Source organism: Natator depressus, chromosome 9, assembly GCF_965152275.1.
Source record: "Natator depressus isolate rNatDep1 chromosome 9, rNatDep2.hap1, whole genome shotgun sequence".
Taxonomy (NCBI): Eukaryota; Metazoa; Chordata; order Testudines; family Cheloniidae; genus Natator; species Natator depressus.
Genome location: NC_134242.1, coordinates 3060814 through 3075708, shown reverse-complemented (window position 1 = coordinate 3075708; position 14895 = coordinate 3060814). Strand labels below are relative to the sequence as shown.

At 47.5% G+C, this 14895-nt stretch overlaps 1 long non-coding RNA gene across 1 annotated transcript; it reads left to right on the top strand.

Moving 5' to 3' along the window:
* Positions 1–2258: 2258 nt before the first annotated feature.
* Positions 2259–14489, top strand: LOC141993323 (uncharacterized). Its single transcript, XR_012640818.1, has 2 exons — positions 2259–2353; positions 14014–14489. It is a non-coding gene; the product is annotated as an uncharacterized LOC141993323 (long non-coding RNA).
* The last annotated feature ends 406 nt before the right edge of the window (positions 14490–14895 follow it).

Sequence of the window (14895 nt, the reverse complement as noted above, 5' to 3'; positions counted from 1 at the left end):
TGTGGTTGCTATGATTGCTAATGCCTCAAACCCCAGACCTAAACTTTGCAAAATTTTGAATCGGGTTCTGACTTTGTGGTTTGGAAAATATCTAATTTCACAGCCAAACTATGTCATTGCCAAACTAGTGGGTAGTTATCTTTTTCTGAGATGGCCAATAGGTGATACTGCACTGCTCTGATATAGGACTGTGGTTCTTGTCCAGGTTTCTATTCCTGAAAGTGGAGAGTAAGAGCTAGGGTCTATTTTATGTCTCTCTTTTGCCTGTTTTAATCTTAGCTGACTTGTTCAGTCAGACAATTACAGCAGTTAGTTGTCTTTTTCCTCCTTTCTGATTTTTCCTTTGGCTTTTTGGGGAGGCGGCAAGATGCTACAGAAAAAGAAAATTTCCCTATTTTTTTAACATGCACTATTAAAAGAAGCAAACCAGTTGTATGGGACTGCAAGGAAGGCCTGGTTGTGAAAAACTGTTTCATCTGTTTCCTTTGGGTGGGGAGCTCCTACCAATGGAGTCCTTTTACCATTTTTACCATAGACTGCATATGTCTTGCTATGCAATTGCCTTGCGAATCTCCCTAATTTCTCTTCTCTGCCTTTTCTCTCCACATCCTGTGTACAGGTCACATGCTGGGAGATGCAGCTCCAGCTTCAAGCCTTTGGGAAAGAGGGAGTTCTCATGGAGGAAAGACAGAGGATATTTTGACTTCCTAACAACAAGAGAAAGAAAGCATCCCAATCCTTGACAAAGACAGTTAAAAACCAGAAGGTCCTGTCAACTTCTGTGAAGCACTCTGCCATTTGATGAGGTATCTTTCTGCCTTTCTTGGGTTTTCTGTTAGGGGCCAAATTAAAGTAATAAGACAGATAAAGAAAAACTCCTTTCATGCTTATTCCATTTGAACTCCTCATTCATCGCAAAGGCATCTCTCTCTGAGCTTGTCTTGTCATTCGTGCTGTTATGAGGAAAGGGCAGGTGGGGGGGGTTGCGAGAGAATATATTTCTTGTTATGCTTTTAAAATTAAAACTTGCCTGTCAGAAACTGTCTCATTTTGCCTTGAACTCTCTGGAAGAATAGGCCTTTCTCTACCTGAGGCTGTGGTTACTGAACTCGCCACATCGTTCAGGGCAGTGGGTACTTGTCCAGGATCCCAAATTATATACTTCCTTTATAATGGACTTTGTTTAGTTTAGTGCAGGTGAGAGATTCTGGAGTGACAGCTCATCACACTCGCGGTGACAGGCATCACGGTCGCCATCCAGTTACCAAGTTAAATGTTGCCTCCAAGTCTTCAAAACACAACAGCTCCATGAGATCTTAGCTAGTCAGGTGCAAGGACAGGGCACTGGACTGGCCATGAGGAGACCTGGGCTATAGTCCCAGTTTCTGCTGCTTGGTCTTGGCCAAGTCACTTAGCATGCTGCGTGTCTGTGTTCCCCTTGGTCTGTCCTGTATTTAGGTTGTGAGTGCCTCAGGTCAGTGGCTGTTTCGCACTGTGGGTCTCTACAGCCCATAGTGCAATGGGGCGCTGGGCTGAGCTGAGACTTCCAAGTGCTACTGTAATAAAAATAAATAATAATGACTTGAGGTCACTAGAGACCATGGGGGATGGGAGGTCCAGTGTGAACCACAATAGCCTGCAGGAACAGGACCAGTATGGCCCCAGTCCTGCACTGACCTCCATGCAGGCGTAGGTGCCTGTCTGTGCAGAGCTCACTGTAGGACAGGCTTCTGGATTATTCCAGCGAGCGTCCTCCCTCCTGGTCCATATTTGCAGTGGTGGCACCTTGGCCACCTGCCCTGGGATGCTGAGCCACATCCCAGTCCCGCCAGCTGCTCAGAACTTTCCCTCACCGGTTCACTTCTCTGCCATATCTCCAGGCACTCTTCACTTCCCTCCCGCTATTCATGTAGCAATCGAGACATCAGGCACTCCGGGCTTGCCTGATCACAGAAGGTTTAGAAGAGTACATTATGGACCATGCACGGCATGAGGCTGCGGCTCAGTTTGAGAATACCTCCCTCAAGCATAGGGCCTGGTCCCCACCCTGCCATGATCTCCAGTTCTCTTCCCCAACCAACCAGCTTCTCCCCCCAACTTGGGAGGCCCACCACCAAGGTCTCTCCGATTGTTTGTGGCTGCAGCTGCTGCCTTAGTGCGACTGTTATTGCTGTCTCCTCATGACAGATTGTGCTGCAAAATTGACCTTGTCCAGTGACGTACCGTGTTCTCTGGCAGACGGAGGTAGGGGCTGCAGAGAAGGAAGAGGGGAGCAACACAACACTTCATTTGCTTTATTGATCAGCGCTTGCAGCACCTTGGAAAGATTGTTTTCCAGGCCTGTCCTTGGAAGGTGAGTGAGGCAGCATTGCTGGTTGCCAGCACCTGTTGTCAGACATCTCCCTTATTCCGAGTCAGTCGATAGCTACGAGCTATGTGATGACTTTCTGGCAGGGTTACTGCAGCTGGTGCTTCCATCTTTCACATCTGTTCTCATTTGCTCCAGGGAGAGGTGCTGATGACAGCTCAGTGGCACCACATAGTTAAGAGGCCCAACCCCTGGATAAGCAAACTTGGCCACTAGCTGTTTTCACAGCAGCTCTCAGAAAGGAAAGAAAATACCTGGCTTCTTGTAATTGCCTGTGTCGCCCTGCAGCTGATTCCGGGTGCTGACTGTCAGAAGAATATTTTTCATGCAGGTGATGGTAGGGAAGGGGCAGGATGAACTGTCCTTATTGAGGGAGGGGAAGGGAATCAACCCACGCTGGCTCCTGGGCCCCATGGCCCTCTTCTCAGCCTCATTGGATCCACCATGTCAGCGATTTCCCCAGCTGACCCCCAGTGCTGAGGTGGATCATACACACCCTAGCCCAGTCCTGCCAGCCACCCTCCACTCTCATCCCATCACCTCTCCCTTCATAGAGCCAAGGCAGAAGGGTGAGGCTGGTGCCACAGAGTGGGTTTTCCCCATTCTGCGTGGTCAGGAGCACACTCCCCACAATGGGGGTCTCTCCAAGAGACGTTCTAGGAGGCATGGCCACCCTCCAAGGTGAGCAGAGGCAGACGAGGACAAACTGGGTAGCTGACCCTGCTGTCTTTGGGTGTCCTGCCTTGAATTCTAGGGGGAATCTGGGGTGTGTACAGAAAGGAGGCCCTGCAAGTGGGAGAAATACCTGGGAGGCAGAGGCAGAAGGTGGCTTTCTCAGCTTGGAAAGAGCTGTTCCTTTGTGTGGAGTGGGTGGATTCTCAGTCTGATTTTCCTCTCACCAACACCGGTGTAAATTGGCACAGCTACACCAGCCCAAAACGACGAGTAAGGGAAGAATGTGGCTGTTGTCTGAGCCCAAATGGGGCTCCAGTCTTGAGGGTTTGGGCCCTCAGCTGCATTTACTTTTCAGCCACCATACCTCTATTAGTAACCACCCTCCCTCCCTTGGTAGAGCTCTGGGGGTCACACTTCCAGGCGTGTCTCCGAGTCAGAATTTCTGATAGATTTCCTTGAGCAAGCCCATTCTCCTGTTCCTTTCACCATCTAATGGGCTCTGGCAGCTCGGCACCGGGGAAGGAGTTTGTTGGCTGACTTAATTTGCTCAAGATTTCATCAGGGTAGCTGCAAGAATGGCTCTGGGATTGCTGTTGTGTCACTCCAGCAGCTGCTCTGCCCCAGCCCCAGAGAGCTTATATCTCAAAAGAAAAATGACAAACTCATTTACGTTCAGTTTCTTTTTGGGGGGCGGGGGGTTAACTGGAAAATAAATGCATTAAAAATCGGGGGCTAATTCTCTCCATCACAGACCCACAAACAGCTGCCCTGGATAGAAGAGAGAGAAATGTGTAGGCTATTGTAAAATGATCTGCTGGCCCCTGCCAGTGAGTATTTCCATGTATTAAACAGGGCAAAGCCAGGATCCTTTAAAAGCAATGGGTCAGCTTATGCTGTGAGTTGTACCAGGCTGACCCATCATACGCTGCTGCAGCTGGGAGCAGAGCTTAATGCTATGGGCCCAGTTCTCCCTTTCCACGGGACACACGAGCACGCACGCACAGAGCACCACTCCGGGCCAAATTCTGTCCTCCCTTTACACCCACACAACCCGGATGTTGGGTTTGCAAAACGCAGCTACAGGCAGATCTCAGTCCAGGGTCCTTCACGGGCGAGGCGTGGCAGGGCAGGACCCCAGTTCGGATCCTCTCAGCCACCTGGGGGACTCTCCTGGATCTCAATGGGAGGAGCACCTGGGCGGAAGAGCGGAGAAAACAGCTACAGGAGGGAGGTCTGCTAAGACTCTGCCTCTTTGCTTACAGTGACCAATTCCCAGTGGCCAGCAGCGGGCATCAGAAGATGAATGACTTTAGCTCATGGGTTAAAGGACATTATCACTGTGGAGCAAAGTGGAGCCAGAAGGGAAGACCATCCAAAAACCGGACAACATAATTTAGTTTTCAGGCCTTGCTTAATGCTTTCCACTCCCTCTTTAGCAATAGCTGCTGTGTATTGAAAATGAATCCTACCCCCATCTATTAATTTGACCCTTTATAGTAGATGTTATTGCTATTTATATATAATTTTACCAAGAGACGCTCAGCATCTGGGTTACAGTGAAGTCCTCTTTCAGAGTAGCAGCCGTGTTAGTCTGTATCCGCAAAAAGAAAGGAGGACTTGTGGCACCTTAGAGACTAACAAATTTATTTACACAGATTTATATACACAGAGAACATGAAACAATGGGTGTTACCATACACACTGTAACCAGAGTAATCACTTAAGGTGAGCTATTACCAGCAGGAGAGCGGGGTGGGGGGGGTGGGGGGAACCGTTTTGTAGCGATAATCAAGGTGGGCCATTTCCAGCAGTTGACAAGAACGTCTGAAGAACAGTGGGGGGGTGGTGGTGGGGGATAAACATGGGGAAATAGTTTTACTTTGCATAATGACCCATCCACTCCCAGTCTTTATTCAAGCCTAAGTTAATTGTATCCAGTTTGCAAATTAATTCCAATTGAGCAGTCTCTCGTTGGAGTCTGTTTTTGAAGTTTTTTTTTTTTTTTGAAGAATTGCCACTTTTAGGTCTGTAATCGAGTGACCAAAGAGACTGAAGTGTTCTCCGACTGGTTTTTGAATGTTATAGTTCTTGACCTCTAATTTGTGTCCATTTATTCTTTTACGTACTCTCGTTACAGTGTGTATGGTAACACCCATTGTTTCATGTTCTCTGTGTATATAACTCTCCCCACTGTATTTTCCAATGAATACATCTGATGAAGTGAGCTGTAGCTCACAAAAGCTTATGCTCAGATAAATTTGTTAGTCTCTAAGGTGCCACAAGTCCTCCTTTTTTTAGTGAAGTCCTGTTAATTCCCGCTGAGCCTTAATGAGAAACTCAAGTGATTCATCCAGTCATTCGTCACATAATAAAGAATGATTCAACCAGGATAGACACAGGTTTTCTGCCCTTTCCCACTGACTATCACAGCCTAGCTGTTCAAGATGTAAAGTCAGCAGCATTGTTCTATACTTTCTTCCCTGAGCTTCTCCGAGTTTGTCAGTCACTTCTCAAGCAACTGCTCGGCCACAAGAACTCTCTTGTGGATGGAAATGATGTAAGGCTGCCTCTGAGGCTAAGCCTGCTCGCCTTGCTCACGCATACAGTCCTTGTACAGGTGACCAGTAAGTACCCCATTGACGTTAGTGCCACTCCTCAGGGGAATGAAGGCAACTTGTGTTACAGGATCACCTCTCTTGTTCATAAATAGAGATTTGAGCCAAATTAAAAAGTTGGGCTCTAGATTTCAAACACTCCAAAGTATGTAAGTCACAGGAAGCGCGGGCTCTGGATTCATCTCTGTTAGGAAAGGGATGAATCAGAAGAGGTTTCCTTCTTGGAAGAGGCTACAAATTAGTTTGAGCATCATGTTAATTCCACCGCCTCCCAGCCCTCCCACATATACCCGTACTCCTGTTTCTCTGCTTGGTTAGTGTGGTTGCAGGAGACATAACTATCCTAACACTTAGCTTCAGACTGTATGAGAAACAGGGAGAGAAACCATTTGTTATTGCTAAAGGCAATAGTCTTCACAGAGACAGACAATGCCGTGAAAAGCTGATGAGCTGCTTATTTACATGCTCCGATGCACTGAAATTTTACAAGTCTCTAACCCTTCTTCGCAGTCAATGACATTGCTAGGGAGGATGGCAAAGGTGGTGAAGCAGGGCAGGGAGAGGTGAGACCTACATGGCATGATCCCAGCATGTGTGGGAGTGACTCAGACACATCAAGGTTGACACATTGGAACAGGCAGCTTGAGCTATGGCGTTCCAGCGGCTTGTCTCAACCAGCGAGACCCTAAGCAAACTGTGCGCAGGAGGAGTATTGGGTCCTTGGACCCAGCAGACTTTTGACGGACAAAAGCAACCCCTTCCAGTCCCCCACCCTGTCCCACACCCAACCCCGTATTTTATTCTGCTGGCTTCTCCTTTCTGTGAATTGCTGCTAAACTGAAACTTGGTGAGGGCTGAGGTAGGCTGGCAGCCACTGTAAAGCTGCTTCCCCAAGCCTCGCAGGAGAACGAAGGGCAAATTCTGAGACTGTATGTTGGAAACACGTCCGAGTGCAGAGTTTCTGCCGGAGTAACTGAGCTCCCAGGACGCTCCAGTATTGGGAGGGGTGAGCTTGGCTGCATCTTGGAGGCTGGTTTTGAGTGCACCTCAATTTGCCTCACAAGCTGCCCTATAGAGGCTCTGAACCCAGCTAATACAGCCCATGCAAGTGCAGAGGTAATGAAACAAGCCCCGGTGCTCCCCCTTGTTTTTCGTACCTCACCTCGACTGCAGGGGTTTGCCTGCCTGTCTGCATAAAGGAAGGACAGCTGCACTGACAGCCGCCTAATCAGCTGGCACACAGCAGAGAGGAGGGCTGTGGCTGTGCCATTCTCAGCAGGGTAAGGCCTGATCAGTGGATGCTTGCCAAGAAATTCCTGGTGTTCTGCACAAAGGAGCAGTGACTCTGTAGGTGGCACTCTTCCCACTGAGTTGGCGGGAGGGGTGCACTGAGCTGTCAGAGATGCCCTCCTTCAGAGGAGACCTACCCTGAGGTCCTGGCCACCTGCAGTCGTGAACTATTTCACGTCTTTAATGTAGCTGCGGCTTGACCCATTCATGACTTAGAAAACTAGGCCCAAGGGCATAGGGGAGCTGACGGGGAGCCTGTGGAGAGACTTGAGGCTGATGTGTTCCACGTGGGAGGTGGGGAGCCACATTCTATACCAGCTGTGCATCATCTTCACATTCAGCTTCAAATGCAACGAGTGACGGTAATGCAGCCCGGAGGTGACAGACGCAGGCTCTGCTGCGGCCAGGTCCTGCTCCAGGAGGAAGGGACCAAGTTTCATGGCAGGCTGGAGGTGAAAGAAGGCACATGGGGAAACTGATGTTCCTGGGTCATCCAGGTTTGGCGAGGAGTCAAATGGGACTCTGAGGCTTCGCACCACTCCACCAAATGGGGGCTGCGAGCCATCAGGGGAAGGTGGAGACAACATCCTGGCCAGCTGTTCAAGGCATTTCCCGTTTCCAATCAGCGTCACTTCAGCCTGAGCCAGCTACTCTTCATCCAAGCGCTGATCTCTCGTAGACACTCTGGCAGCACAGTCATGGTGGGGGTTGCACCAGCTGAGAATTGGATGGGCAGCCGAGGGTTGGGACACTGCTGGAAGCTAAGCCCATGTTGGCTCATTCTATCTCCAAGTGCTCTTCTGCAGGGATAGTAGAGATCCCGGCAGGACCCTGAAGGTGAGGGCCTTTGGAGAGGTAGGGCAGTTACCCATCATTGCTCTCTGAGCTCTGCTGGGGCCATTGTCATGTTGGGCCATCCACTGCTGTTATCCAGGAACTTTCTACTGCTGAGGTTCTTGCTCTAAGGCATCTGGAGTAGCCGCTGTCTGGAACAGGATACTGGCTAACAGTACCCCTGCTTTGACCGGCTAGGGCCGTTCCTGTGTATTTCTACTTTATTTCATTGCAGAGAGACAATAAAAGCTCGGTATGTTAGAACAGCAGCCAACTCAAGGGCTCCTTCGAGGAAAGGAGCTGTAGAAGTCCAAAAAGAACTTGTTCTAAACTACTACATGCCACAAGGTGCCACAGCAATGGTTCCCTCAACCCACCCAGCAATATTGTTAACCTATCCAACTATACTCTTAGCCCAGCAGAAGCAGCTGTCCTATCTTGGGGCTTCTCCTTCTGCCCCTCCACCCCCACGAACATGATACAGTTCTGTGGTGACCTAGAATCCTATTTTCGACATCTCCGACTCAAGGAATATTTCCAACACACCTCTGAACAACATACTAATCCACAGAGACCTCCCTACCAACACTACAAAAAGAAGGATTCTGGGTGGACTCCTCCTGAAGGTCGAGACAGCAGACTGGAGTTCTAAATAGAGTGCTTCCACCGACATGCACGGGCTGAAATTGTGGAAAAGCAGCATCACTTGCCCCATAACCTCAGCCGTGCAGAACACAATGCCATCCACAGCCTCAGAAACAACTCTGACATCATAATCAAAAAGGCTGACAAAGGAGGTGCTGTTGTCATCATGAATAGGTCGGAATATGAACAAGAGGCTGCTCGGCAGCTCTCCAACACCACTTTCTACAAGCCATTACCCTCTGATCCCACTGAGAGTTACCAAAAGAAACTACAGCATTTGCTCAAGAAACTCCCTGAAAAAGCACAAGATCAAATCTGCACAGACACACCCCTGGAACTCCGACCTGGGATATTCTATCTACTACCCAAGATCCATAAACCTGGAAATCCTGGGTGCCCCATCATCTCAGGCATTGGCACCCTGACAGCAGGATTGTCTGGCTATGTAGACTCCCTCTTCAGGCCCTACGCTACCAGCACTCCCAGCTACCTTCGAGACACCACTGACTTCCTGAGGAAACTACAATCCATCGGTGAAATTCCTGATAACACCATCCTGGCCACTATGGATGGTAGAAGCCCTCTACACCAACATTCCACACAAAGATGGACTACAAGCCATCAAGAGCACTATCCCCGATAATGTCACGGCTAACCTGGTGGCTGAACTTTGTGACTTTGTCCTTACCCGTAACTATTTTACATTTGGGGACAATGTATACCTTCAAATCAGCGGCACTGCTATGGGTACCCGCATGGCCCCACAGTATTCCAACATTTTTATGGCTGACTTAGAACAACGCTTCCTCAGCTCTCGTCCCCTAACGACCCTACTCTACTTGCGCTACATTGATGACATCTTCATCATCTGGACCCATGGAAAAGAAGCTCTTGAGGAATTCCACCATGATTTCAACAATTTCCATCCCACCATCAACCTCAGCCTACTCCAGTCCACACAAGAGATCCACTTCCTGGACACTACGGTGCTAATAAGGGATGGTCACCTAAACACCACCCTATACCGGAAACCTACTGACCGCTATTCTTACCTACATGCCTCCAGCTTTCATCCAGACCACACCACACGATCCATTGTCTACAGCCAAGCTCTGCGATACAACCGCATTTGCTCCAACCCCTCAGACAGAGACAAACACCTATAAGATCTCTATCAAGCATTCTTACAACTACAATACCCACCTGCGGAAGTGAAGAAACAGATTGATAGAGCCAGAAGAGTTCCCAGAAGTCACCTATTACAGGACAGGCCTAACAAAGAAAATAACAGAACGCCACTAGCCGTCACCTTCAGCCCCCAGCTAAAACCCCTCCAACGCATTATCAAGGATCTACAACCTATCCTGAAGGATGACCCAACACTCTCACAAATCTTGGGAGACAGGCCAGTCCTTGCCTACAGACAGCCACCCAACCTGAAGCAAATACTCACCAGCAACCACATACCACACAACAGAACCACTAACCCAGGAACCTATCCTTGCAACAAAGCCCGTTGCCAACTGTGCCCACATATCTATTCAGGGGACACCATCACAGAGCCTAATACCATCAGCCACACTATCAGAGTCTCGTTCACCTGCACATCTACCAATGTGGTAGATGCCATCATGTGCCAGCAATGCCCCTCTGCCATGTACATTGGTCAAACTGGACAGTCTCTACGTAAAAGAATAAGTGGACACAAATCAGATGTCAAGAATTATAACATTCATAAACCAGTCGGAGAACACTTCAATCTCTCTGGTCACGCGATTACAGACATGAAAGTTGCGATATTACAACAGAAAAACTTCAAATCCAGACTCCAGCGAGAGACTGCTGAATTGGAATTCATTTGCAAATTGGATACAATTAACTTAGGCTTGAATAGAGACTGGGAATGGCTAAGTCATTATGCAAGGTAACCTATTTCTCCTTTTCAGAGTAACAGCCGTGTTAGTCTGTATTCGCAAAAAGAAAAGGAGTACTTGTGGCACCTTAGAGACTAACCAATTTATTTGAGCATAAGCTTTTGTGAGCTACAGCTCACTTCATATGCTCAAATAAATTGGTTAGTCTCTAAGGTGCCACAAGTACTCCTTTTCTATTTCCCCTTGTTTTCCTAACCCCCCCCCCCCCCCTTCCTCAGACGTTCTTGTTAAACCCTGGATTTGTGCTGGAAATGGCCCACCTTGATTATCATACACATTGTAAAGAGAGTGATCACTTTACATAAGCTATTACCAGCAGGAGCGTGGGGTGGGGGGAGAGAAAACCTTTTGTAGTGATAAACACCCATTTTTTCATGATTTGTATGTATAAAAACAAACATCTTCTGTATTTTCCACAGTATGCATCCGATGAAGTGAGCTGTAGCTCACGAAAGCTTATGCTCAAATAAATTGGTTAGTCTCTAAGGTGCCACAAGTCCTCCTTTTCTTTTTGCAAATACAGACTAACATGGCTGTTACTCTGAAATACGTATACATTTTGCCTAGAAAATTTAATCTTGTTAGGGAGATTATAATTATGCATTTGTATTCTGGCAACTTCCACCATGTGCAAGGTGTTGACCAGACGTCAGCACCTACAGTCTCTGCCTCAAAGAGATTACAGCAACAACAGATCTTTTTGCGGAGGGCTGAGCTCCTCTCTGCAGTGGTTAATCTTCCCACAAAGGAAATCTGCTCCCAAAAGTCTTAAAACTGATGAATGATGTATAATAAACCTATGGATCTGGCTGCTTTAGAAAGATAACATGTCAAATCAGTATAATATATCCCGGGTTCCTGGTCCTGCTTTATAGACACACACACAAATGTGTGGCCTTGTGGGACTGTGTACTGTATTCCGCATGGGAAAGGGGATGAGGATGTAATCAGGATGAAAGATATTCTGGGCCAGATTGTGATGCTCTGGTGCATGTTCAGTCTGTGAGTAAAGGAGCCAAGGGATATGCCCCTGTGTATCAGTTCACCAGTGTGAGGGTTTCACTGTCCAGCCCTAGGAGTTCAGTTTTCAAAGTGATCCCAAGATGCACCTGCAAAAATTGGATATGTACCATGAGCATGCTCAACATCTATACCAGGAACTGGCAATCAGGTAATTGTACATGGGAGTAAGGCCATGAAGAAGCTAAGCTGTAGGATTCTACATCTCCAGCACACTGTAGGGTCCTGGTTTGTGTCTTCCTTGAGGAGGGGTTCATGGCAGGGGAGAGAGACAGGGGTGAAGTCGGTAGGTTCTTGGATTCACTGCCTCAAGAGATGCAGCCCCCACTTCCCCATGGGGAGACCCTTGCAAGGAGTAAATGTTGACCTGTCACGGAGATGCCCTGAGCAAGGCACAAGCTTTGTGCAGGTATCCAGGATTTCCCTCAGAACTACATAATTACCAGGCCCCTGACTGTGAATCAGTCACCCTGCACCAGAAACCCGTTAAAACATGCCTCAGCTTGGGGGGTGGGAACTATGTGATGTTCTGTATCGGGGAATGAATAAGGACTTGGATTGTTAATCTCTGAGGAAGGCAAATATGGCTGAAAGTCATTTTACTGCCAAGTTAAAATTCAATGAAACTATATTAAGGACATTTGAGCAGCTCTGGTGCTCGATAAAATAAAATAGTTAATCATATAGAATATTTTATACTTCTCGATCCTCCTTTATCCATTTGTTTCTATGGGCCGTGTGGTGCCTATATACTACAGTGAGGAGCACATCGGGACTATGATAGATACATAGATTAGATAGATAATCTGTGCAGGCGTTAATTAAGTAAGATCACACCACCCCTGTGATGTTGGAGGGGTGAGGTGAGGTAGCAAGCTACGAGCAGAGGAGCTGCTATTGAAATAAGCTAACTTTATGTTGTTACGAGTGACTAAACTAATGCTTGGGATGCATGCTCAGTGTGAACAAAACATTTCCAGAAGCCTGAGCAGATTCGGGATGACCGGAGTGTTTGCACATTCAAGGTCAAATTGAGCTCTGGGCAGAGGGCCAGCAGAAGGCCCATCCACCACGTAAGCCATAGTAGCTGAGTACACATGGGATCAGTTTCCCTCTCAGTAAATGACCCTGTGCTTTCTTTCCTGATGAACACAAATTCTGTTCTGAGGGCTTGCTAAATTCAGCAGCGAGTATTCTCCTCTCTGTCGTACAGCTGGGGGAACCGGGGCTTCGGTTTGGAGATTCCTGTGTTCTGAGGTTAAGTGAATGTCCATAGTGGGTCAAAGAGGGGATAAGGTGCTGATTCACACACCTGTGTTTTAACCCCTAGATCTTGCTCCCCTCTTTGTGTATGAAATGCCATGTTTGCCATGTGCTAGTGTCAGGATACTGCATTTATGGTTAGCCTCTTGTCTGTCCAAGCTGTTGAAGTCTTGAGGATGCAGGGACTCTCAGGTTTGGGTGAAATGCTTTTATTTAATTATTCCATCCACAACACAGGGGATGGATCTGGATTCAGTGTCTCCCGTTGAGAATCTCTAAACTCTCTCTTCCCCTCTCTCCCTATTTCTACTTCCTCCTGCCGCTGCTCTTCCTGCTGCATACGTTCATTGTCCACACTAGCTACCCCCTCCCCTCCCCTCCAAAATAAGATCCAGTATTGCCAAAACCAAGCCCACAAAAATCCTGCATCTGAGCCCCAAAAATCATGATATGAGCCTAAAACTCATGAGTTTAAGAACAACAAAAAAAAGTTGGGCTCTTTTACTTTGCTTTCTGGTTTTGAGCCATTAGGATCCACTTACTTCATGTATTCAAGCTTTTCTTTGCAACCATGAGGGCAAGAAACTTACTTTAAAAAAAGTCCTTTTAAAAAAAAAAGAAAGCTAAGATTCTCATACAGAATCATGATTCCAGCAGCTGGGGCTTTAAGAAAAACACTAAAAATCACGAGACTTGTGATAAAATCCAAGAGCTGGCAACACTGCATTTTCAGAATGTGCACTATTGTCTTCAAACCACACCTCTGTTTCTGGCTGGTGTCTAGCTAACTTGGTTGCAATGCCAGCCCATCCACTGAGCTTATCAGAAGTAAATTTGTTGCAAGGTGTGACGTTTTGCTATTCTGAAGGCTCCCTGCAGAGCTAGAACTCAGTGATGCTGAAAGCGCCAGTTTAGTATGAATATATAACTAACTCGGTGCGTTCAATTAGCAGAAAATTTGGTTCATCTCACTGCTGAGCACTTGCAATGTGGAGGAAGTTAATTTTATGCTTGCTGAGATTCTTTTGTTTGCAATGACAAACTAAGGAAACTCCAGCAGTACTGCTATCTGTCACAGAGCGATTTTACAATTCCTTCCACTATATAAATGACATGGTGAAAAATCTCCTTATTAGCTTAGATGGCAACAGCTCTCTTTCCCTAATAGCAATGAATTGGAATTAGCTATCCAGTCCCCATGGTGCCCAGTCATGAAGGAAGGTCTTCTACTTTTATAAGCCCCCAGATGCTTCTCAGGACGTCAGGGTGGGAGCAGTGAAAAGCCAGCTGGTCTCTCGCCCTAGTTAGTAATATAGAGACAGAAGGCAAGTCTTGCATGGCTCTTTGTTCTCCCGTTTCTGTTCCCTAGGCATTGCTTGGAAGAGTGTCGCCCATTGTTCTGGTGAAACTGGAATGAAATGGAAGACCTCTGGTGGTGCTGGATGGCTCAGGGAGTTGAGAACGCACTAGAGAACATCTCTCTCCTTTGCCTGGTTCAGCTACTATCTCTCCGGATACTCTCTGGCACTCAAATACTACTATGGAAAACAAAAAAACCTGCAGGCTGAAACTCCCCTGCTTCAAGGCAGGAACCAATCTCTGACTAATGGGGGATAGGAAGGAAATTTCGACAAGCACCAGCCTCCTGCAGCCTCCTCTGAAGTAGCTGGGACTGGCTCCCATTACGGGCCATTGTCAGAGCCAGGATAATGAACTAGATGGATCCCTGGTCTGCTCTGGGCTGGCAGTCTCTATTTCCCTGTGATTGTGGTGGCACAAAACCTGCGGAGAGGAAGGAATTAAAAAAAAAAAAAAAAAAAAAAGGAAGGAAGGAAGAAAGGAAAAGAGGCTCACTCTGGCCCAAGCCATTTTGTAAGTGAAAGTTATGACCTTCGGCTGGCTGATCAGTGATGTGCAGTTCCTGGTACGGAACAATGGTTTCAGTGAACATCACATACATTGCACCTATACGTACATTACCGGCACTAATTGGTTCCCCTTGTTGGAAGTCTCAGCAGAAAGGCGAGGCAATAGACACAGATCCAGGCTGCAAAGCTCTGATCCAGATCCAAAGTCCCAGGGTGTTCAAGTCCTGGGTTGTGTTCAGCACATTATAGAGAAAGGGGCCAGTCCTGAAGTTTGGATCCAGATCCAGTCATGGATCCCAACTTCCCCTAGGGTCAGGGTTATTCAAGTCTGGTCTACATCTCTATCAAGGAATGCATGAAGACCCCCTGGAGATGGCGTCTGC